General features: G+C 53.4%; 1 protein-coding gene across 4 annotated transcripts in view; it reads right to left on the bottom strand.

Moving 5' to 3' along the window:
* AJAP1 (adherens junctions associated protein 1) overlaps positions 1-26,385 on the bottom strand; it is a 144,168-nt gene that overhangs the window by 95,243 nt on the left and 22,540 nt on the right. The window lies entirely within an intron of this gene.

Here is a 26,385-nt window from a genome sequence, read left to right as displayed (position 1 = left end):
GGAAGAGCTGGCATTGGCGCTCCACTTGCAGAAGAAGGAAAAACACAGAAATAGTAGCTGTGTCTTTCTCTGGAATGAAGTCTCTTAAAAATACAACTGAAAGAAGGTGGGGCTCGGGAGGGAGACATTCAGCTGCAGGGAGACGCTGGTTCTAGGAAGGGTGCGTCCCTCCAAGATTTCTGATTTTGAAGACTGCTCCATAGCCTCCCTACACTGGGAAAACCCATTCATCACAGACAGCATTCTGTGGGTCACCGACACTGCTTCCCGGTGACAGTGCTATCGCTCATTCTTGACGGTCTTGTCCCTGAAAAGGGAACTGAGAGGGAGAAATGTCAGGTTATCACCAGCTTCCAAAACACTCACTGCAGCCCCTCTGTCTTCATAGGAAATGTCTGTTTTGGTTTTGTTGCAATTGCTGCGTTGGTATTCACGAAACTTGGTATGTGTGCCAGGCGCATTTTAAGCCAACCGGGAAGGATGGGAAGAGGACAGCAAAGGCTCTGCCTCTGGAAACAAGCATGTGGCTGTTCCGTGGGTTTCTGGAATTTGAAGACAGGAAAGGAATGGCATTGGTGGAGGTGGGCAGGGTGCAGTGTTGGGCCAGGAGAGCAAGATGGTCAAGAAGAAGCTTGGGGTCAGGAGGGTTGGGCAGAGTATCAGCTTCTCAGTGAACCCACTCACCGTGCACCCTGGGGCGAGCCCCTTCACCTCGGGGTGAGTGTGACAATGACCAGATGCTACTGTTGTTAGGAGTGAGAAGGAGGTTCTGGACACTCGCCATAGGAGGCCACATCCCAGGGCAGCTGTGTGACCTGTGATGGCGGGGCACACAGCCACAGGTGCACCGGGGAGCCAGGAGCAAGGCGGAGGCCAGGGCTTGCTACCCCTTTGCTGTCTGCCACCCCACTCAAGCCACTCCAACCCGCAGAAACACCCCGGACCATCCTTAGTACAAGCTGGAGCCAAGGGCTTCTGTGCCAGGGCACCACTGAGAGAGGCTCGGTGTGGCTAAGGCACCTGGGGTTCTGGCACATCAGAGGGCACACAATGAGGACAGAATCAGGAGTTTCGGAACTCAGAGCCATGGCCAGGGGTGGCCTTGTAAAAGAGCTGAAATTACAGAAGGAGCTGGAGCAGCTCAGAGTTAACCTGGGAGGCACCCACGTGCGTGACCATCACACAGAGGAAGGACAACTACTCATGAGGCTGCCAGGGGAGGAGGCCCTGCGGTTGACTGAGTGTGGGAGAGGGCCAATGACCTCGAAGGTTCTTCTGAGTGTGTGATCACTGGATTTCAGGGGGAGGAAAGGCAGACCTGGCCTCACACAGCTGAATGGAGGAGCAACAGCCCACCAAAGTGATCTGGAGACCTCAGAAGTCCTCAAATAGCTTCTCTCTACCCTGCAGTGAGCATCACCATCCCCAGTCCTTCACACTTGAGTGTGAATGATGCCTCTGCAGGGGACCAAGGTCTATGAAATGAAGACGCATTTGGTGGCCTCCAGGGAGCATGTGGCTCCTGAGAATCAGCACAGCCCAGAGGCTCTCAGGGGGCAGGGGCATGGGGGCCTCCAGCCTCAGGTCCCTTAGCAGCCCATCTGGTATCCCACAGCCATGTTGATGAACAAAGAAAATAGTGATGGGGAAACGCCCCGGAATGGCCAGAGAACGAGATCATCCATGCAAATCGCTCAATGGAGGCCATGGTTCTGCCTCACCTTCACCAACAGAAAGTTCCCATTTTCTCATCAGAAGAGGAAATTCAAAAGAAGCGAGGCTCTGCCGCCTCACAGGAGATGCTGCGATGACGGAACAGCTGACTCCCGGCTGCCTGCCACGGCACCTCGCTGGAACAGAGTGAAGCTGGCCGGCGGGAAAGAGCACAGAAAGCACTTTTCCAGGGCAGGAAAAGCGGCCCCCTTGGCTCTTGCTTCTCCTCTGGACACCGGAAGGCTGCCCTGAGGACAGGCCCAGGATGAGGCAGGTTCAGACCCAGCCCATGAGTGGCCACTGTGAGTCATGCCCCTGAGTCAGACGCACACCATGGCTCAACTCCTGTCCAAGTGTTCCTGGGACCATCCTGTTAGATGTGTGCACACCCTCAGGGACAGAGGCATTTTAGAGACGGCGGCACACCTGCTCAAGGTCACCAGCTACTAGGTGCCATCACATGGGGACCTGGCACCAGCCTGTGGGACTCAGGTGCCCACCTTGAAGCCACACAGAGGAAGGGGAGCAAGTCCAGCCAGGGTAACCCAGAAGTGGAAGAGGCCTGGGAGTGTGTCCTGAGGTGACAGCACGACACTAGCAGCATTTTCCCAGCCTCTGTTTGAACACAAACCGTGACAGGGAACTCATTACCCACAGAGGCCACTGAATGAATGCTGGACAGGGCCTCTGTTGGGGAAGCATTCCTGTGTGAAGCTGACGGATTCCGTTGATTTCTCCCTTCCCATTGCCAGCTCTGTGCCATGGACACACAGGACTAATTTCTTCCCGTGCTGCATGTCCACACACAGGCCACATGTGCTGCAATGCACACACACAGACACACACAGACACAGGTGCACACATTCAGCCACATACAAACTAATGCACAGTCAGCCATGCACACACAGAATACAGACACACATGCACAAACTAACATATACATACACATATAGAACACAGGTACACACACAAACACCATGTGTGCATACAGAGAACACACACGTGCACATGCAGAGACATATGCACATAGAACATGCATGTATGCACATGCAGTCATATGCACACACAGGACACAAGTGTACAAACATACCATGTGTGCATACAAAACACATATACACATGTGCACACGCAGAGACACACATACACACAACATGCATCCATGCACAGTCACATGCACACATGGAACACAGATGCACATACACAAACACAGACACACCATGCGTGCACAGCCAGTAGGCAGATGCACCTGCACACACACCAGTCACTAGCTACACCTTTCCAAGTCCTTGCAAGGTCCCCTCTGCAGCCCAGCTCTGAAATCCCACTACCCTGGCCATCCCCCGGGCATGAGCTATCTCCCCAGGTTCCCAAGTGTGGAGTGTCTACAGCAGACACAGCCTGGCAAAAAGCTGCCTTGACGGCTGCCTGTCAGCACAGGAACAAAACGCTCTGGGTTGGGTAATTCCCTCCCAAAGGGACACAGCAGAGAGAGCCAGGCCAGCCAGGCAGCCCAGGGACAGGGCTCCCCTGGGGCTGGAACTTCAAACTCCCCCTAATGAGGTGACACCGTCTCAGGAGCAACTTCTGGAAGCTGCTCCTGAGATGGTGTCAGGAGGACTCTTGCTAAAATGTCTGGGGTGCATGGCAGCCTTTCCAGGAAGCCCTGGCGCTTCTGGGCAGTGGCTTGATGGGGGAAGAGACAGTTTCCTGGGAAAGCCTATGTTTCTGAATGAACAGGACCCAGCACTGTCTGGGCCAGGGACCCTCACCCCAAAACCCCTGTGTCTCAAATTCTGGTGGGCTTCTCACAGGAGCCACTCCCTGACCACCTGCTGGCTGCTTCCAAGGTGAGATGGGTTTCAGACACACAAAATTCTCCACTCAGGATCGGGCTTACTGTGATCTTCTAGAAAGTTCTCCCCCCCAGGCACAAAAGGCCATGGAGTTATTGATGAACGCCCCAGAATGAGGGAACTGAGACTAGGCGCAGCAATGTCATCCTGCAGGGTCGCCCTCCTGTCTCCCTGCAGCTCTGCTGGGGGCAGCTTGTCTCTCCTCAAGTTCGTATGTGGGAGCTCTAAACCCCGAGGTGACTGCGTTTGGGGACTGGGCCTAAGTGAACAGGAGGGTATTAGGGTGGGCCCTAATCCAATAGGGTCTTAAAAGAAATGAGAACAGACACACAGAGCCAAGACCAGGTGAAGACATGGGAAAGAGCGTCTACACGCCCAGGAGAGGCCGCAGCAGGAATCGGCCCTGCAGACGCCTCGATCCTGCACTTCCACCTTCCAAACTACGAGGAAACACAGTTCTCCTCTTTAAACCGCCCAGTCTTCGGCCCCTTCTCACAGCAGCCAGGCCAGACGGAGCCAGGCTCCCTCCTCCTCGCCTCCTGCCCGGAGGACTTCTGGGTGCACTCTCCATCTCCACCCTCCCGCGGGGCCTCGTGGCTCTGGGCACTATGTTTGCAGGGGACACTCACAAGCACGAACCCACCTTGTCTCACCTCACCTGGCCAGCCACGGCCTGCTGACCCTCATGGCCAGCTCACAGTGGAAATGGCACAGACCCCTTGACCACTGCAACACAGTGTGCCCACCACGGTCCCCAAATGCCACCACTGCTCACCACGGAACACAGCAGGAAACCCACAGCCTCCTGGTCCCCAAAATACTTGCTCATAGAACCTGCCCATCCTCCTGCAGGTGTCTCAGGCCACGCACGGCCTCTCCCTGGAGCACCCTTCCCTAATCTGTGACAACCAAAAATGTTCCTGACATGGCCACAGGTCCCCTGGGGGCCAAAGTACCCCCTGCGTAGAAGCTTGGGTCCATCCACTCCTCTTCACCACCTTCTACAAGCCACGGTCCCACCTGGCTCCTGGCCACTCCAGCCCTCCTCCAGCTTCCATCCTGGGTCCCCGAAATCCATTTTCCACTCGGTTGCCAAAGCCACGCTCAGGTCAACTCAACCATGACCTTCCTTCCCGCACAGCCTCCTCTGTCCGCTTCCACTGTGCTCACAACCTGAAGCTCCCAGGGCAGCCCCTTCCCATGCTCAGCTCCTACACACTTCCCCACTGCACACCTGCTCCCGGGGGCTGTATGGGGCACTGGCACTTCTCATCCTTCACCCCAGCTGAGTGTCATCTCCCCACCTCCATCCTCACCTAGGGGAGGCTCCTCTCCTTGTCGGTCTGGTCATTTCGTTTCTGACTCTTACCGTTTGTAATCTTCCATCTGCTGTGGGCCTGGACCACTCCAGGAGAACAAGGATGGTGTCTGTCCCCCTGATCAGGGTGTCCCAAGGAGCAGAAGAGGCTCAGGGAAGAGGAGGCTCCCAAACATGTTTGTTGAGAGACTGAATGAATGAATGGGGAGGTGACATGGCCAGGCTGAGTCTCACTTTCCTTCATGTGTCAGACAGAAAATAATACTCACTGTGCAGGCTCAGTAGCCAAGAGCCGGCTTCAGACGGATTACAAGCACTCACTCTGCTCAATTACAAGCCCGCCACCATGTTTGGGGGCTGTGATTATGACAGCATTTGATTGTTTAGGGACCATCCCCACCCTGGCAGAGGAGCTGAGGGCATGAAGCAGGTGCAGGCTGGCTGTGCCCCTGAGCTGGGCTGGTCATAATGGACTATGGGAGGGTCACCCCACCCCTCCCACTCTACAGGGCCCAGTGGCCACAAGAAGCGTCCCTGGGGAGCACTAGGCAGGTGGAGGGGTGGCCCCAACACCGGTCTACCCTCCTTCACCCACCCCACCCCACCTTGTGAAGAAGGCTCTGCTTTGCCCGGCGCTGCTGCTGGCTGGCGTGTCCCTGGAAGCTTCTGCATTGAAAATGGAATCCCAGTGCCACAGCACCCAGTGGGGCAGGAAGAGGTGATGAGGTCCTGGAGGTGCTGCCCCCTTGAATGGGTGAACGCCATTACCTCCCCCCAGTGGGTTCCTGATGAAAGAACACGTTTGGCCCCTTCCTCCCCGCTTGTGCTCTCTTGCCCTCTGCCTTCCACTGTGGGATCACACAGCAAGAAGGCCCAGCGGGCCCTTGACTTTGGATGCCCCAGCCTCCAGAACTGTGAGAAATAAATCTCTGCTTTTTATAAAATACCCAGTCTCATGTATACTGTTAGAGCCACACAAAACAGGCTAAGACAGGCACTAGTCATGTCTGACATGAGCTGGGCAACTCTTCCTCCCCTCCCACTCCCAGTGCCTGATGGCCAGCGCACAGGCTGTCAGCCCCACATGGGAAGGAAGGGCCATTCTGCAGCCAGTTGGGCTGGGGCTCTAGTGCCTCCAAAGAAGGCTTGGATGCTCAGTCTTAGTCCAGAAGCCCTACCTGCTCCCCCTTGGGCCTCATCTAATCCCTCCCCTGCCAACCCCCCACCACCTCCAGGAAGCCCTCCGTGACTCCAAGTGTCCCATGGGGTTTTTCTCTCCAAAACCCAGGGCCCCGCACCTTCAGCACCTGCCCCGATGACCCTGAGCACGGGGTTTTTCTCTCCAAAGCCCAGGTCCCCTCTCCTTCAGCACCTGCCCCTGACGCCCCTGAGCACCTGGCCCTGACGCCCCTGGGCATGGGCTCCCTCTCACCTCAGTTGAGTGGACTGTTCTCTAACGTTCTCATGGGCACTTCCCCACTGGGGTTGACAGCATGGGGCTTTCATAGGGGCTTCTCCAAGGTTTCCTCAGTTTCTCCCCCAAAACTGGGAGAAAACCCAGCCCTGTCAACCTCCCTGGGCCGTGGTGAGGGAAGGGCGGCTTCCAAGAAACTGTGAGGCACAGCCAGTTGGACATTTACGAAGCTCAATTCTTAGTGTTAATTACACTGTAACAGAAATACTAACTTTGCTTCTTTTTGTTTTACACAATTATTGGAGAGCCACCTAAGGAAGCACTGCAGTGATGAGTGCTGGGGTCTGGAATGGGGCACACCTCATCCCTTCCCTCCCTACTCACAGCACAGAGCACAGGGCTGGGCTTGGAAGCCCGTCTGTGGGCAGGGAGTTCACAGCCCACCGAGGGTACAGGCACTTCAGCTTACAGGACCTGGAGGGCGGACAGCAGCCTGCCAGGGTGGCTTCACCTCTGCTTGGCCAAGCCTGGAGCGCTGCTTGGAGGAAGTGATGGGTCTCCAATGCCAAGTAGGAGTTGAGCCGTGAGAGGAGGCAGGGAGAGAAGAAAGGAGGCTTGATTTGTGAGGCCCACTAGGGAAGGCCCCGAAGTGGTCAGAAGGGCTGCTGAGCAAGGCGGGAAGTGGAGAGCTCCCAGCATCAGCCTCGGGGCAGAAGGGGCCACCTGGGCAAGGTCCCAGCACCCACTCGCCACCTCTGCTCAGGGCATTAGGAAACCTGTGTCCAAGCTCACTGATGCTTCCCTGAGGTAGGAACAGGGTTGGGGTCTCATGTTCATTAGGTCGGTCGGTCCACCTGGCAAGCCAAGGCTGAAAAGACACCTGATCTCCTTATGCCTCAGTCTCCCCATCTGTGAAACGGGGACAGGCTCCCTTCTGAGCTCATGCAGAAAGTGGGGAGTGGGGAAGAGCCCCCCGATTTTGCCTGATGTAGGGTGAAGAGATCCACTTGGCAAAACGATTCCTGGAGGAAGCTTCTGGAGCAGCGATGCTGAAGGCCCCTGTGGCTCTGAGCCCTGGGACCCCAGTATTCGCACACAGGTGTGTCTCTGGGGCCCCGGAGCCTTTCAGGAGCCACCGGGCACCAGGAGCAGGAAGCAAGGCAAAGCCTGACTCACACCTGCCCCCTGGACCCTGCACCAGGATGTGATGGGTCTCCAGTGCCAAGTAGAGTTGACCCAGGAGAGGAGGCAGGGAGAGAAGGAATGAGGAGGCTTGACTTGCGGGGTCTGCTAGGGAAGGCCCGGCGTGGTCAGAAGGCCCGCGGAGGCCAGCCTGGGGCTGAGCTGTTTTTCTGCTTTTCCAGGAAGCTCCTCCCGGCTGCCTGGGGTGGCGGATTTGGGGGCAGGTGTTTCCTTGGGACCCAGCCAGCAAAGCAATTACAAATCCTTCTGATGATGACTCCCAAGGAGGCTGTGTCCCTCTGTTGACCCTCAAACCCACCCCCAGCCTCTGCTGCAGGCTGAGAGGCCAGAAGCAAAAGGGCTGCATGAGGGGCCCAGAGACGGAGAGAGGAGAGCAGCCCTGGGTGCAGGGAGGGGAGCCTGGGGACCCCGACAGCCCTGTCCTGCTAGGGGAGGCAGGACCGGAAGCCTTCCTGGAGCAGCAGGTGTCTCTCTCTGTGCCTAAGTGTCCTCACCTATAAAGCATGGCAGACCCCTAACTCTTGAGAAGGCAGCAATGACGCAGACATAACACACCCACGCAGGGCTGGTCGCCACGCCGCCTGCCATTCCCGGGAGGAGCACAGGGGTGAGTGGCAAAGAAGCCCCAGGGCCAGGCCAGCCTCAGGGACACCTGGCCCAGGGCAAAGGCTGTTCCTGGCTCCCTCCAACTCCACCCCACCCCCCATCCCACACACGCCCTCGTCTGAGCCCCAGAGCCCCTTGCCCCTCCACGGGTCCCCGACACTCCGGAGTCAGTAATAGGAAGGAACAGGCTTTCCCACAGGCTCCAGAGGGAGGGGCAGGGCTCCCTGCAGGGCAGTCCTGGGTCTGCACCTCAGAGGCCCCTCTGAGCACTTGCCCCCCAAACTTGTTTTCACCACCATTCTCAAAGCACTTGGCCACACCCTTCTCTCTGCTGCTTGTGCCTGCCCGTCTCCTCTCTTCGGTCCCATCCCTCCTTTCCTAGTCCCCCTGACTCCTGGAATCAGCTGATGGGTCGCTTTTGCCATCCAATGGCAAGCGCCGGTGTCTGCCTGGGTGTCCCCTGAGCCGGGAGTTCGCTCCGACTGTCCTCCAGCACCAGGGCTTTTGATCAGAGCACACAGGACCTGGCACCCCAAGCCCCTCTCTGGAGCCGCTCCCAGGCCCAGCACAATTCCCAGGCTCCACAGTGCACCCAGCCCAGAGGGCCAGCAGGCGGCAGAGACACCTGTCAGCTGTTGACCACAGAAGCACAGGGCACCTTGTCTACAGCCTCCAAAACTGTACGGCCTGGACAGGACAAAGGGGGCAGTCAGTGTGCCCCTCCTGACCCTGGCTGCCCAGCTCCAGCCAGCCTGGGAGAAGCCGCCTGGCCCCACGAAGCCAGGAGGGAGGGAGGGAAGAGCATCCGAGGGTGGCTGGACAATCTGTCCCAGGAGCCTGATGGGGACTCAGGGCTCCTGGCTTCTGGTCCCAGCTTAGTCACGATGGTAAACACAGTGCGTTCACGGCCATGAGTCACCCACAGCACATCCGCCTGTGTTTCTGACCCTGGGGTTGGAATCTCACCCACTGGCCCCCCTCACCCCAGGCCTCAGCCTTGCTCCCCTGGCTTCAGGCTCATCTGGTCCGCACACTGACCAGGCAGACAGGCCCACCCTTGTGTGAGGCAGAGTCAAACACAAGATGGGCATCAGGCCCAGGAGAATGACCCAGCACACCTGACCCCCAAGGTCCCTGCTCCCTGGGTAAGAAGTCAGTGGATTCAGGGAAGGACGCCTCTATTCAGGCACCAGCGGCTGAGCGGAGGCTTCCCTCCTGCCAGAAAAGGTCCCAGGACCTGAGTGTGGGGAGAACTCAGGGAAGTTCTCTCTCTCTCTATGGACCACATGGCCTGGGGCAGCTGTTTAAGCTCTGGGTCCCCATCTGTAAAATGGGCACTAAGACGCCTGTCTCCGGGATCCACGGAGAGGGTCAGAGGAAATCATGTCTGCCTCATCCAGGACTCAGGCACAGCGACGCCAAATATGTGTGGGGGACGCTGTGTTTCTCCCAGACAGGTGGTGCTCTCCAACCGCCAGCCAAGAGGTACAGAAAGCAGCTGACATGTCCCCTCTCCCACACTGCAGCCACCTCCACGCGCCCCGGCGACAGCTCCATGACGAAGAGAGGGCGTCACTGTGGGGCTGCCAGCGGCCACTCCATGCACTCCCATCCCTGAAATAAGAGGTCACAGAAGTGGCTGAAGGTGGGGAAGGGCTGGACGTGCAGACACAGCTCAGCATCTGGACCTCTCAGTGGCGGGAGGGCGGGCAGCAACCCTGCCTCAGAAACAGGCCGTGGTGACAGCGAAGGGGCCAGAGGGGCTGACTTCAGCGCTCACGAACCTCCTGCAGGGTCTGGATGGGTGCAGCCCCTCCTCAGGCCTCCTGGGGAGTAAGGGGCATTTCCTTGCCCTGGGCAGTGGTGTTGCCCACGCTAAACGCAGCTCCTCCAGGGCAGGCACTGTCTCTTTGTCAGAGAGTGGGCAATGTATCCATCCTTGGCCAGGTGTACACCAGGTTCCTACAGAACCAGGAGGTAGGGGGTTGGGGGTCACAACTGGGGACAGTGGTGAAATCTGGATGCTGCCCCAGGCCAGGCAGCCTGACTGAGGGATTGTCACCCCTTCGTTGGAAGGAATGCAAGAGAACCAAACTGTCCCCCGACCTGTCTGCTCCAGGCTCTCGCACCTCTGCTGCTGTGCACCCATGAGAGGGGGTGGCCATGGCAGGGCTATTTCCCAGCAGCCAGGATTTCTCTGCCTCTCCCGAATGTTTTCCCAGGCTTAGCTGTGCCTGGAGTTTTACTGCTTGAAAGCGGGTTCACGCTCGTTCTCATGACTCCTGGGGAGCAACAGTCAACCCCAAAAGCTGTGTTTCACTGTGGAGGAAATGGACACTCCACACCCAGTGTTCTGTATTGAGGATTCTCACCGGAGGAGCTAAAACCAAGCCCAGGGCTTCCAGGTGCCCCCAGCCTGCACCTTGTCCGGCCTTCACCTGCCACCACTTCCAGCCAGGGCCCCTGGGACCACTGCCTCCGAAGCTCCAGGTCCCTCTGCTGCATGCACGATCCTGCCAGCAACACCTCCCGCCCCCGCCTTCCTGGGCCTTGCGTTCCTGCCCTCCGCCTGCTCCTGGGTGGGCTGTGCGAGGCTCCACTCTCCTTGCCAATAAATCAGAAAATAGGTATTTTAGGTGCAACAAATTGCTTGTTCAGTTGTTAATCGGGCAACCCTTTGGCAAGGGAAAAACAATTTAACCGCCTTAATCAGCTGAATTCATACCAGGCGCGTCGTTCTGATTGATCGGTAATTGTCTCTGAAGCCTCTTTTGGGGCGAGGATGTCGGCATCTCTCTCTCTCCCTACCCTCTGTCAGGGGCTGTTCTGGACGCCCATTCCCCCTACATGACCTCTGGAAGGCTCAGTGGAAAGTGAAGACCAGAGCCACAGGTCATGGTCCGCTAGGAGCCCTTGCCCCCCTACAGGTGAGTGACGGGGGCAGATGGGGGGGGTCTCAGACTCTTGGCTTGAGCACGTATGTGAAAGACTTTCTTCCCACCGGCAGGTGCTGGAGGGGCAACTGTTCTGAGTGAGCAGGGCTGGGTGGCTCACCAGATGCCTCCCTGCCTCAGTTTCCCCACCTGTAGAAGGGAGGCAATGGGCTCAGGGTCCTCCTGTGAACCTCCCTAGTTGATACAACTCGAGTACGGGGTCATCAACATGGCCAGGAAAACAAGAAGAACATCAGGATCCTTTCTTTTCTTTTCTTTTCTTTTTTTTTGAGACAGAGTCCCACTCTTGCCCAGGCTGGAGTGCAGTGGATCGATCTCAACTCACTGCAACCTCCACCTCCCAGGTTCCAGCAATTCTCTTGTCTCAGCCTCTGAATAGCTGGAACTACAGCTGCATGCCACCACGCGCAGTGAATTTTATATTTTTAGCAGAGACGGGTTTCACCATATTCGTCAGGCTGGTCTCAAACTCCTGACCCTGGTGATCTGCCTGCCTCCGCCTCCCAAAGTGCTGGGATTACAGGTGTGAGCCATTGCACCCAGCCCCATCAGGACCCTTTCTTTTTCAGAAGTCTATTTTCAGGTTAATCACTTGTTTGTTTTCAAGTGAGAAGCTACACCTTGAATGTTTTCACTACATAAGACCATGTTTGAATGTCAACCAGAATGGTTACGTTTCTCACAGGCTGCATTTCACCTGAGGACTTCAGTTTCTCTCTCTCTCTCTTTCACTGTCTCTCTTGGGCAGCATTCATCCTGCGTGTGGTCACGGTGAGGACACCTCCCTGTTCCCCAAGCATGCCAATGCCCTGGGCCACCTGCCACCAACCTCCTAAGTGTCACTTCTCTCCCGAGACTACTGGGAGCTCTGAGGGACCCCAGCCTCATGGAGGCCACCTCCCCATCCTCATCCAGCAGAGCCCAGCTTCAGCTGCCCGCTTCCCCATCCTGGCTGTCCACTGCTGTGTCCTCCCCTGAAGGCCCTCCAGCTCACCGGGACAGGTGGGACCCCAGGGAAAGGTTCTCTGGGCACTGCTCTTTACCTGTGGCCACTCCAAGCTGCAGCCCCTTCCTCAGCTGTGCAGGGTTTGCTCACCACTGGCATCCTGCATGGCCTGGGGTCTCAGTTCACCTCTGTGTCCCCACCCCCCACACAGAAGCCTAGTGGATGAATGAATGAATGAGTAAATGGATGGATGAATGGATGGGTGGGTGGATGGATGGATGGATGGATGGGTGGGTGGGTGGACTGGTGGATGGGTGGGTAGATGGATGGGTGTGGATGGATGGATGAATGGGTGGATGGATAGATGTGGATGGATAAATGGGTGGGTATATGGATGGGTGTGGATGGATGGATGGGTGGGTGAATGGATGGGTGTGGATGGATGGATGGGAGGATGGATGGATGGGTGGATGGATGGATGGATGGGTGGATGGATGGATGGATGGGTGTGTGGGTGGATGGATGGATGGATGGATGGATGGATGAATGGGTGGATGGATGGGTATGGATGGATGGATGGGTGGGTGGATGGGAGGGTGGATGGATGGATGGATGGATGGGTGGGTAGATGGATGGGTGTGGATAGATGGATGGGCAGGTGGATGGATGGGTGGATGGATGGATGGGTGGGTGGATGGATGGATGGGTGGGTGGGTGAGTGGATGGATGGATGGGTGGGTGGATGGATGGGTGAGGATGAATGGATGAGTGGGTGGATGGGAGGGTGGATGGATGGATGGATGGGTGGGTAGATGGATGGGTGTGGATGGATGAATGGGTGGGTGGATGGATGGGTGTGGATGGATGGGTGGGTGGATGGATGGGTGGATGGATGGGTGGATAGATGGGTAGGTGGATGGATGGGTGGATGGATGGGAGGGTGGATGGATGGATGGGTGGATGGGTGGGTGGATGGGTGGGTAGATGGATGGGTGGGTGGGTGGATGGATGGGTGGGTGGAACTAGTGCCCATGCCCTTCCTTGACACCTCCTGGGCTGGGCATTCTGCCTGGGCTGACTCCCCTAGCACGGAGCTCTCCTTCTTTTCAGAGTGACAGGTACGTTTGCTCTGTGATTCCGTTGGGCATTGAAGGGCTGTGGCTTGAGTCATCACCATCCAGGTGACAATGTCCTATTTTCCTGAAGCAGCCATAGCTACCAGCGTGCAGAAGCTCCTGTTGTCCTCCCCTCAAGCTCCTTGCTCCTTCTCTACTTTCTCTGGTCATGTTTGACCTTTGCCCTCCCCATGGGACCCCAGGGGTCTTGGTCCCAGCCCAGAGGCTGCCCAGACCAAGGCTTGACTCAGGCTGGGCACAACCTAAATCAGTCTTTGAGGCTGATGGAGGGAGGGCATGCAGCATTTCTACACATTTTTACGCTTAAGGGAAGGTTATCTCCAAATAGTTGAGGCACCAGTTGTGGGAGATGCAGAAAGCTATCCACAGCTTCCCAAACCAACTCTTCCAGGTTCCACTGCACGGTGAGTGCCCGTGGTGGCTTGTGAGAGGCGTTTGAATCCTCAAGCATGCGTTCTGACTGTGATCATAATTTCTAAAACTAAATCATCGTCCACGTCTATGGAATGGAGTCTGGAAAGAGGAGAGGAGAGGAAAAGGCAAAACTTCGTAGGGGAAAAGTCCTGAAAAGAGGCTGGATGGAGGGATGGGGCTCAGATTCCCATCCCCATCCCTGCTGTTGAGGACGTGGCCTTGCAGGGGGGAGGCTGTCCTCTGCGGATGACAGACACAGCACTGGTCAGCCTGGGCAGGAAGCGGGCAGCCCGACCCATGGGGCGCTCCATCGACTCTGACCCCTGTGCAGAAGAGGAGATTCCCTTTGCTTGGAGGCTGACATCCTAAACTACGGGTAATAAAAGCCAGTGCATCAGAGAACGGAGGCCACACTGAGAGACTGGAGGGCATGTGGCTTTTGCAGGCTGAAGGGGACACAGGAGCGACGGGGCTCACCTTGCTCCAGAGCCACAGACCAGGGCCACACTGGCCTCCTGATCTCAGCTGGGAAGAGCAAGTCTTTCTAGAAGAGCTCCGTCTACATGAGCATCTGAGTGACTCTTCCTTCTTATTTCAGGGCGTTGAGACCGGGACAGTAACAGTGAGAAATCAACTCCCAATGAAGGCCTCCTGCGACGCAGAGCCCTGTGGAAGGAAGGCTGGTGTGGGCTCCTGCACTCCTGCAGAACTGGTGTGCTAGCCACGAAGACTGTGGTTTGTCCTTTTATTTACTTATTGAAGCCAAATAACTAGGCATGGGGTGCTCCTTTTGAGACGGGGTTATTCTGGGAGCCCAAAGAATTTAATGGACTCACCCACACGCTCAGGGAAGAGAACTGCAACCCAGCTGCAGCCAGGCAGAAGGAAGGTGGGGAAAGCAAGGGCAGGGACTTGGACCTTGAACCCAGCTCATCCCAGCTTGATTTTGGACTTCTGGCTGCCAGATTGTGAGACAACAAATGTCTGCTGTTCTAAGCCACTCAATTCGTGGTAACTTGTGATGACCACGCCAGGAATAAACACAGCTCTGGTCATTTGACAAGGAGTTTCTCAGTGAAGGAGGCACTACTGGCTTCGAGGAAGGAGTGAGGATGTGGTCACACCATTTCATCAGCAACTATTGACCACCAGCTGCCTCATGCCTGCCACGTGCCAGATGCCCGGGCAGAACCTCTGAGGAGGAGTAGCGGCTCTGCCCTCAAGCCTGCAGTTTGGATGTTCCGGAGGGATCCCTAAAGGAAGGAGTCCTTTCAAATTCGGGGTGCCTTTGATGGCCACTCAGGTCCCTCTGGCTTCTGACCCTTCCTGCCATCCCCAATCCTGACAAAGGGCTGCAGTGACCTTGCACAGAGCCCAGCTCTGCTGCCTCTAGATGGCCAGATGGCACCTGCCCCCACCAAGGAGGCAGAAAGGAGGCCTCCACGGCATGCCCTAACATGGCACCAACAAGCATTCTTAGCGGAGCTTGCTTCTACTTTGCCTGGGGTGGGGTCTTGGTCTTGGGTCCCGGCAAAGAGCTCCTCCAGCAGCAGCTCGAAGACAAGACACGGCGCTGGGTGCTCTGTCGACAGCACTGGAGAGGATCATGGCTGCCGGCAGACTCCAATAAATTGTGAAATACAAATTATTAGCAGCTTGCAAAACATTTGCAAGTAAACCATCACACCCAGGCATTAAAAGACCCCCTAAATAAGCATCCTCGGGAAGGTAGTGACATGGAAGCTTGTTTATATCCTTTCTGTTTGACACTTGTTCCATCAAAGGGAGGCTGTGCTCAGCGCCGTGGAGAGGCTATGCAGGTGGCATTTAAAATGCAAAGATCTGCTGATTTTTCATAGGGAATTATACAAATGGAACCGCTCTTCCATTTTATGATTGAATTAGGTAATGTATTGATGGTGCAGAAAGAACCAAGGTTATGTCCTTGTTTTCCATGATTTATGGACTTGGAGCATTTCACAGCTCCTGGTTCTGGACACAGCCATGTGACATGACTGAGTTTCTGGTGCCGAGAAGGCTGGCTGTCACACGGATGCTGGACGCCGGGCAGATCAGAGAAGCTTCGAGGTCAATACTGCATCCTCCAGAGAAGCACTGCTTTGAGAAGAAACTCCAGCAGCTTTGCTGTTGGGTCTTTTTTCCCTCCGGCCACAATGACTTATGACAAAAGTCAGAAGACAGTGGCTTGGGATCAGATCTGACTCCATTCTCTGAGGCTGCCAGTGGGCCTGGCTTTCGAGGGAAAGACATCTATTGGCTCCTTGAGGCCCCTTTGACAGCTCTGGTGGAGGAGGCTGGCACAGCCAAGGGGCTGGGGGAGGTGAGACGAGTTGAATAGAGTCAATGGCAACCCCACTGCATGGAGAGGGGGCTTTACACCTGCTCTGCATTTACCAGTGGCCCCTGGACAGTGATGCCTTTGAGCCTCAGCGTTCCCACCTGTGAAATGGGGAGATGTCTGTCTGTCCTGAATGATTAAGTTGTAGGTCTATTTGGAGGCATGTGAGAAGCTGGAAGTGCTTGCGAAATCCTCCTCCTCCCAGGATTCCACCCAGGAAAGGCCATGGCTTGAGAATGTCTAAGAAGTGGTGAGAAAAAGCTCCTGAAAAGAAGGTCCCCCTGGGAATGTGCTCAAGGTACTCCCTCCCCCAGGTAGCCAGGTTGGCCACAAGGCTGCCCTAGACCTTGCTCCCTGATCTCTCCTTCCTGCAGCCCTTTACATGATGACTCAGAAAGCAGGTGCTCAGAACACGCATAAAGGCGGATGTGCAGCTCCCTGGACACAGGCGGGAGGGGAGCCTCATGGCCTCCTCCTCCTCCTGCCAGCCCTGTAAACTCTTAAACCTGGAGATGTGCTGAGCCAGGAGCGAATGGAATGAAAATGGTTTCCACCGAGGAAAATTATCAGCGTGTTAACAGCTGCCCCCCAAACAGCCGGGGATGCATTCCACACATGCAGACAGCAGCAACATTTGCTCGGCCTGGAGGCTTCAGAGACAGGCATGAAGCTCAATCTTCCCAACTCCATTGAGGTGAGCCCAGATGCACCAGCCCCGAGGATCCAAGGGCCTGGCCTTTTCCAGGCCATTCCGGGGCCCTCTGCTCACCCGGCTCCTTCCTGCATCTCCTTCCTCCCCATTCTTCTCACCTCCCTCTCACCCTGCTTGTTCTGTCTGTCTCTGATGAATGCTTACACATTCAATGCTCCCTGGGAAGCCCCTCACCATGCACATTCCTCCTCAGTGCCCCCCCTCCCCGAGCACCAGGGTTTCTTGACCTTCTCATGCTGCACTGTGCCAGTCCTCCCTGGACTCACTGGGGACAGTGGTGTTCTTTCCTTGCCCCCTGAGCCCCATTCCCACTCGAGAGCCGGCACGCAGGAAATGCCCTCAAATGGCTGTGGGACAGGTGACAGGAAGTGGTGCGACAGCTTGTTTTCAGCCAGGTGAATCCCATGGAGGTTTGAGTCAGGAATATTTGCAAGAGTCCCTGGGGGGAAGACTGTGGGTACCCGGTACAGGACAAAACATTTTCCTAAAACCCACAGAAATGTCCTGCCTACATTTCTTTGCTTTCCTGAATATCTGGGGTCACATTTGCCTTTCCCACACATTAATGTCCCAGTGGACTCACTGAAATGGATGGACAGCCTCCAGGGTCCTTAGAGTTGGGTCCCCAGGCCAGTGGCACCAGCGTCACCTGGCACTAGTAAGAAATACTTATGGTCAGACCACTGAATTGGAAACACTGAGGGTGGGCTGAGGAAGCTGTATTTTAACAAGGCTACCAAGGGTGCTGATTCTGAGCTCTGCAGGTCAAGTGAGACTATCAGCTGATATTCCCTGGGCTCTATGGTCAGGCCCGGTGCCAGGCACACTGTGGCATGAATCCATTTAATCTTCCCATGCCCCTGAAGGACAGTTGCTGCTATTAACCTCATTCTATAGATGAGAGAGTGAGGCACAGAGAGGGGGCGTACTACAACCGAGATTACACAGCAGGTAAGAGCCCAAATTTGAACCCCTGGCATCTGACCCTTGCCATTATAAGTGCTGGATCTCTGGTGAGCAGGGCAATTGGAGCCTATACATGATATGGTTGGACTCCAAGGGGCCAAGGACCCACCGGGCCTGTACTGACACAGCTGGAAAATGGTACAGCCTTACTCCTTTTGGAATAATCACAATCATCCTCATCACCATCACCATTGTTATCATCACCATCACCACCATCATCACAATCACCATCATTATCATCACCATCACCATCATTATCACCAACATCACCATCATCATCACCACCATCATCATCATCATTGCTACTATCCTCATCAACATCATCATCATCATCACCACCATCATCATCACCAATCACCAACATCACCACCATCACCACTATCACCACTATCATCATCACCATTACCACTATCCTCACTACCAACATCATCATCATAACCATCACCACCATCACCATCACCACCATCATGATCACCATCATTATCACCAACATCACCATCATCATCACCACCATCATGACCACTATCCTCATCACCACCATCACCATCACATCACCACCATCATCATCATTACTACTATCCTCATCAACATCATCATCACCATCACCACCATCATCATCACCAATCACCAACATCAACACCATCACCACCATCACCACTATCATCATCACCATTACCACTATGCTCACTACCAACATCATCATAACCATCACCACCATCACCGTCACCACCATCATCATCCCCATCATTATCACCAACATCACCGTCATCATCACCATTATCACATCCATCATCACCATCACCACCATCATCATCATCACCACCATCATCATCACCATCACCACCATCATCATCATTATCATCTTCACCATCATTATCACCATCATCATCAACACCATCATCACCACTGTCATCATCATCATCATCATGACCACTATCCTCATCACCACCATCACCATCACCATCACCACCATCGTCATTACTACTGTCCTCATCAACATCATCATCACCATCACCACCATCATCACCGTCATCACCATCACCAGCATCATCATCAATCATCACCATAACCATCACCACCATCATCACCATCACCACCATCACCATAACCATCACTACCATCATCATCACCATCATTATCATCACCATCACCACCATCATCACCATAACCATCACTACCATCATCATCACCATCATCACTATCATCACCATCATCACCACCATCACCACCATCGTCACCATCATCATCACCATCATCACCATCATCATCACTATCATCACCACTATCAATTCATCATTACCACTATCCTCATCACCAACACCATCACCATCACCACCATCATTACTACTATCCTCATCAACATAATCACCATCACCACCATCATCACCAATCACCATCATTACCATCACCACCATCATCATCACCATCATCACCATCACCAGCATCATCACCATCATCATCATTCACCATCATTACCATCACCACCATCATTATCATCACCATCATCACCATCACCATCACCACCATCACCACCATCATCACCATCATCACTAATATCATCACCACTATCAATTCATCATTACCACTATCCTCATCACCACCATCACCATCGTTATCACCACTATTGTCATTATCATCATTACCACTATCCTCGTCACCAACATCATCATCATCATTACCACCACCATCATCACCATTGTTATCACCAGTCATCATCAACATTACCACTATCCTCATCACCACCATCATCATCACCATCACCATCATTACCATTGTTATCACCATATCATGTTATCATCATCACCAACATCATCACCATCATCACATTCATGTCTGAGACCCTACGAAGGGCTCAGCATGGCTCTGGTGGCCATTAGAGGTTGGAGAGAGGATATAGGAACCACACAATGCAGTCTTGGGTTGAGATCACCACTCATGAAAGAGCACAAATCAGGCAGACTCCATGCAGGAGGCACAGAGAGCAGATGGGGCCATGAAAACTCAGGGTTGATGCTGGAGACTTCAGCCAGGAAGGGCTGATAGGGCCTCATGGCTAGGCTAGGAGAAAAGTCTTACATGTGGAAGTAGGGCCCAAGCATGGTTGTGGGGAGGGAGATGCATAAGGGAAGGTGGCCAAGCTCCACTTGGGAATGGACAAAGAATCTCTGAGGCGTAAGATCAGGGAGCTGCTATTTTAACAACTATGACAGCACTGATCAGGCACCATCTGAAGACCATCAATGAGCAGCACAGCCTCCCACGTCCACACCTCAATATTTCATGGGTTCTAAGACGCGTGCAGCCTGCATATTTACCAGCTCTGAAGTTGGGTAGTTGGATGTGTGGCCAATGCAAGACCTCTCAGCATCATCAGTGGACCATGGTATCATTAGTGGACTCTGCGTCAGACTCTCTAGTGATCCCAGCCCAGGAATTTTCTGCATGTGTGCCCTTCTGTGTTCCTCGCCCTCTCTGTACCTCAGTTTCCTCATCTGTAAAATGAGGATCATTACAGGATTGCTGTGAGGATTGATCAGAACCCAGAGCAGCACCTGGAACTAACAGGCTCCAGAGAAGCTTTCCCAACGGGTTCTGTCATCCCCTTCATCTTGCAGGTGGGGAGACTGAGGCAGAGATCATGAGTGAATCACCCAAGTCCATAGAGATCACCACTGTGCCCCATCAGGTCTCTCTGAACCCAAATATGCAGCCTTCCTCCACATGAGCTGCCTCTCCTTTAGAGCAGACAGAAGGAAACAAATCCTGGATGAATTATTCTGGAGAGACCTCACTTTGTCCAGTGCTTCTGATGGGAGTGAGACTTGGTGGGAATGAGAAGGAAAAGTATTCTGCCCCCAGGCATGGCCTCTGCCTAAGCCTGTGCTCTCTGTCCCAGTTGTACCTCTCTGAACAAGGTAAGCAGAAATGCCTGGCATATGGCCAGAGCCTAGCCCTTCTGCAGGCCAGAAGCCCAGAGCCCCAAGAAAGGCACAAAAATTACTGCCTATGGGCCCTTTCCTAGAGCCCTGGCTGCCTCATAGGTCCTCCCAGAGGCCTGCGCCTGGGGTGGGTGTGGCTGGTGGCCCCTGCCTCACTCTGGCAGGCACCCAGCCTCCTTTCCTTGGCCTGGGGCTGGTGAAGGGGGACGCCGACAGTGTGGCCCAGTTGACATTCCTCTCCCTTGCAGTCTGTGGCAATTTTGCACACTGTCCGTGCTGCTGAAAACACGGGCTTCCAAAGGGCTTTACCAAACACTGCGGGCATTTAGTGGGCTGCGGGTTAACAGTGGGGCATTTCATCAAACTGTCTGAAATAACACTTGATGTTTGTCCAGTCTAGACAAAGGGATTTTGTATGAGTTTGGCTGTTTAATCTAAAAACTGCACCTGTCTCTTTGATTTATTTAACTCTTCCCCCCAGGATTTTAAACCAATAACGGGTGCTAGAGAACACTCCATTTCAAACAGAACTTGCTCAGAAGTTTATCTTTGCTATATTTCCAAATCCACCTGAATTCGAATGCCAAGGCCCTATTATTTAGCTCACATATTGTACAGGTTATAAGACACTAAAATGTAATCCTACACAGAAACAGTCCATTTCGACTCTACTTCAGCCAAAAGTCCATATAAAAAACACCACTAGAAAGATGTTTGTGATGGAATCAAAGACCCTAAGCAGCAATGCTACACTGAACTTCACCATTCTTAATGGAATGAAAACAAATTTTATACATAAACGTTTATATATAAAAATCCCAGTGCACCTGAAAACATAGCTTTAATTCCCTTTTTCTGGGAAGTCATTTGTGCCCAGCATTTGTGCCAGACTCAAGGGTGGCTTTATATGAGAGAGAAGTGGACATCAGTAGCCTGGATGGTGGCCCGCTTTGTAATGGTCATTCATTCACAAACATCTATGGGGAAGGCTCTGGGCACTACAGGATAGAAAAGGAAGAAAGCCAGCTGACCCACAACCCAACTCCTCCCCAGCCTCCATCTCCCATAGGAGGGTACAAAAAAAAAAGCCAGGCACGGTGGCTCACGCCTATAATCCCAGCACTTTGGGAAGCCGAGGCTGGTGGATCACGAGGTCAAGAGATCGAGACCATCCTGGTCAACAAGGTGAAACCGCGTCTCTAATAAAAATACAAAAATTGGCTGGGCATGGTGGCGCGTGCCTGTAGTCCCAGCTACTCGGGAGGCTGAGGCAGAAGAACTGCTTGAACCCAGGAGGCGGAGGTTGCAGTAAGCCGAGATTGTGCCATTGCACTCTAGCCTGGGTAACAAGAGCGAAACTCCGTCTCAAAAAAAAAAAAAAAAATCAAACTTGGGGGAAAAAAAAAACTTGGGGAATACTGTCCCCTCCCCAAGTTCACGTCTACTTTGAACCTCAGACTGTGACATCTGTGATGTATTTAAGATGAGGTCATACTGAATCACCAGGGACCCTACATCCAATGACAGATGAGAGGGTTAATTTTACTTGTCAACTTGACTGGGCTACAGGGTGCTCAGATGTGTGGTCGAACATGACTCTGGGTGTATGGGTGAGCATGTTCCTGGATAAGATGAACATTTGAATCAGTGGACTGAGTAAAGCTGATTGCTCTTTGTAATGTGGGTGGGCCTCATCCAATGAGATGAAGGCCTGGATAGAAAAGACTGACAGAGGAAACTCTCTCTGCCTGACTGCTTTGAGCTGGGACATTGGTCTTTTCCTGCCTTCAGACTCTATGAAACATCAGCTCTTCTTGAGTCTCAAGCTTTCCAGCTTTTGAACTGGAACTACACCATTAGCTCTTCTGGTTCTCAGTTCTACAGACTCAAATGAGAGCTTACACCATCAGCTCTCCTGGGTCTCCAGCTGGCTGGCTGCAGATATGGGGGCTTCTCAGCCTCCATGATCATGTCAGCCAATTCCTTGTAAGTCTCTCTCTCTCTCTCTCTACACACGCGCACACGCGTGCACGCACACACACACACACACACAATTGGTTCTGTTTCTCACAGAACCCTAATACAACTCATGTCTTTATAAGCAGAGGCAAAGACACACACACACGGACACACATGGATGGAAGAAGGCCATGTGAAGTGGAGGCAGAGATCTGAGTGATGTATCTAGAAGCCAAGAAACACTAAGGACTGCCAGCAACCACCAGAAGCTGGAAGAGGCAAGGAAGGAATCTATCCTACAGATTTCAGAGGGAGTACGGCCAACACCTTGATTTTGGACATCTAGTCTCCGGAACTACAAGGGAATATATGTCTATCATTTTAAGCCACCCAGTGTGTAGTACTTTATGGTGGCCACATGAATCTAATGCAGACAGTCTGAGGTCCTAAGGTCACTTATGATCTGAGGTCCATCATAAAGATTCCAGAATATAAATAGCATTCATTCATTCATCACTCAGATATTTCTTGTATGCCTGCCGTTTGTGGGTCTTTGCTCTAGTAGTTGGGGACAAGGGACAAAACCCACTGCCCTCCTGGAGTTCAGGCCCCAGGAGAGGATACAAGCAGGAGAGAAGTGATGTGTAAAGTGCACAGTGGACCCCACGGTGATGAGTACTGTCGGGAGACATTACTACATCAGGCAGCAGGCTGCCAGGTGTTCGGCTGCTGTTTGAACTAGGATGGTTCTCTTCAAAACTTGAGGAAGCTGACAGACAATGCATGGCATTGAGCTGTCTCCCAGGGTCCAGGTCTTGGTCAGCAGCTTGCCTTTAGCCTTCCAGGATAAAACAGTTAAGGGCAGGTGCACCTGATTGTGTGGTTCAAATGCGTGCTGTGTGGCCTTGGGCAAGTTACTGAACCTCTCTGTGAATCGGCTTTCTGAGCTGTGCAATGGTGATTAGGATAGACGTTTGCCCACTGGGCTGTTATGAAGATTACATGAGATGTTTCCATGACATGCATCTGGCTCATGGTCCTGTTGAGTCAATAAATGTTGGTGATCACTTGGAACTACCTAGGTAGAGCAATTGACCACAGTGGTGGACAGGCTCTAAGGAGGCATGCAGGGTCCCCACCTCCCGGTCTTCAGTCTGAGATGGCGCGTTCTCTCAAGTGTGGGTGGGACCTATGACTCACTGCTAGCCAACAGGATACAGCAAAGCTGATGATGTCACTTTCGTGATAGCCGTACATGAGACTGTAACATCCATCTTGCTAGGGGACTCTCCCATGCTGGCTTCTTGTGAGCTATCATTTGGAGAGGGCTGCACAGTGAGGTCCTGACCCCCAGCAGAAAACGGAAGCCCTCTGTCAGGCAGTCTTCGAGGAAATGCATGCCGCTAACAACTACAAAAGCCTGGCAGTAAGTCCATCCCCAGTTGAGCCTCTGATGAGATCACAGACCCAGCCAACATCTTGGTTTCAGCCTTGCACGGGGCCCAGCTAAGCCGTGTGCACTCCTGACCCAGGGAACCTGTGAGATAATATGTATGAGTTGTGTTCATCTGAAAATGAGCAGCAGGTAACCGACAGACAGCAGTGCATACTCCTGGACCAGATTCACTCATATCTATGACATGATTTCAGATGCTTGCTTCTACCCAACGTGGTCCTAAGTGCTTCACACATATTCATTCTTCCTCAACTGCGCCTAAAGGAACGTTATGAATTTCAGGCCACAGGGAAGATTCATAAGGGAGCTGGTAATTCAGCATGGCCCCCAGCACTGGAGAAAGGGACACCCTGCTCCAATCTTGCTGGCACAGCTTTCTCTGCTGTGTGTGGCAGATGCATCAACCCACCCCATGGGGGGCAGCTGTACCCACCATCTGACTGCACCCAGGGCTGATCTACACCCTCCACAAGCCGCCAAGAAATGTGCTACTCATGGACATAACAAGTGCTCCTCTCCACCTGATACTTACGTGTATTGGTATTCCAAAAGGAAGCAGTGGTTGGCTCCACAATGGACAGAGAAAGGAGCTGTGTCATTTTCTTTTTTTTGAGATGGAGTCTCGCTCTTTCGCCCAGGCTGGAGTGCAGTGGCACGATCTCAGCTCACTGCAATCTCTGCCTCCCAGGTTCAAGTGATTCTCCCGCATCAGCCTCCCAAGTAGCTAGGACTACAGGCACATGCCACCACACCCAGCTAATTTTTTGTGTTTTTAGTAGAGACAGGGTTTCACCATGTTAGCCAGGATGGTTTTGATCTCCCGACCTCATGATCCACCCACCTCGTTCTCCCAAATTGCTGGCGTGAGCCGCCATGCCTGGCCCTGAATTGTAAGATATATTTAGCTATTGGCTTCTAATGACCTCAATACGCATGCCCATAATGCAATTTTTTTTAAATGCCACGTCATTTTCATTCAGAGCATTACCTGGAATATCTTTTACCCCATATGAATACCCACTGGCTGACTGTTTCAAAGAATTTCTCCAGCACACTCTGGCTTTATGCCCACTGAATGACAAGCCTTGGTTTCAGATGTTAATTTTTTTAAATCCTTCCTTCCCTCCTTAATCCCTTCTCTGAATCTGCTTGGTGTCACAGAGTGGGCCAAGAGAGGGGTGGAATCCCCTCTGGAGAGAGGAGAGAAAAGCTGCTGGCCAGCTCCCGTGGAAGCACTCCTGCATTTGAAGAGTTTATTTACTACAAATAAAAGCAATTAATCAGCCGGGCAGCTGCACACACAGGGCAGTTTCTCTCTTCATAGAATCAGGGATGCGTGAGGTCAGAATCCTCAACCTTTAGGAACCCTAAAAGGCACGAGCTTGCAAGCAATTGCAGCCCATCCTGTCTGCTGGCATGTCCCCTCTGCAGCAGCATCCCAGCCACGTGTCACTTACCCAGACTTAGCAACCTCTGAGCATGTGAAGTTCACAGCATCACATTACTGAGGCATTTTGGTTAGTTGCTTTTCTTTTCTTTTTTCTTTTTACTTTTCGAGATGGAGTCTTACTCTTGTTGCCCAGGCTGAAGTGCAGTGGCTCGATCTTGGCTCACCGCAACCTCCACCTCCCAGGTTCAAGCAATTCTCCTGCCTCAGCCTCCAGAGTAGCTGGGATTACAGACACATGCCACAACACCTAGATAATTTTTGTATTTTCAGTAGAGATAGGGTTTCACCATGTTGACCAGGCTGCTCTCAAACTTCTGGCCTGGAGTGATCCACCTGCCTCGGCCCCCCAAAGTGCTGGGATCACAGGCATGAGCCACCCTACCCAGCCATTTTATTTTCCTTTTGAAACTCTGTAGCCAACAGCATTGCACGTGTTCTTCACACTCTTGGCAAATTCGAGAATGCAATACCCCTTCTGGCATCTGGAGGCTAAAAATTTCAAGTGGCAATTCTGTGCTGCCTGACCCCCTTAGTGCAAATACTGAGAGCAAGGCTCTGTGTGAGAGCATGTTGTCCCCAAAGCTGGATGACAGTGAAGCTGGGCACCCAACAGTCCTGTCTCCCTCAGGCCCATCCCCCACCACCACCTGATTACTTTGTGGGCTGGATTTCCCAAGGAATGACCCTTCTCTCTCAGTCTCACAGGATTTCAGGGCTGGCTTCCCAGAGTCCCTGAGGCAGCGTTGGTCTCAATGTTTTGGAGAAGGAGCAGCGCAGGTGGCTTCAGACCCCCAGGAGGACAAGAGCCAGGGTCAGAGTCTAACCAAGCCAGCTGGACCGGAAGCTTCACGTTCTGTGACGCCACCAGATGCGTTTCAGAAGCGGGTGGCCTCTTCTGGATTTCTTTGCCAAAGTTTGGATTCTACTGATTTGTCGTAAATAAACTCAATTTTCACTCCCTTCACACAAATCATCTTTTTATGGAAC

The sequence above is a fragment of the Callithrix jacchus genome, chromosome 7, assembly GCF_049354715.1.
Source record: "Callithrix jacchus isolate 240 chromosome 7, calJac240_pri, whole genome shotgun sequence".
Lineage (NCBI taxonomy): Eukaryota > Metazoa > Chordata > Mammalia > Primates > Cebidae > Callithrix > Callithrix jacchus.
Note: the sequence above shows the minus strand (reverse complement) of the source record. Positions and strands in the feature narration are given on the sequence as shown.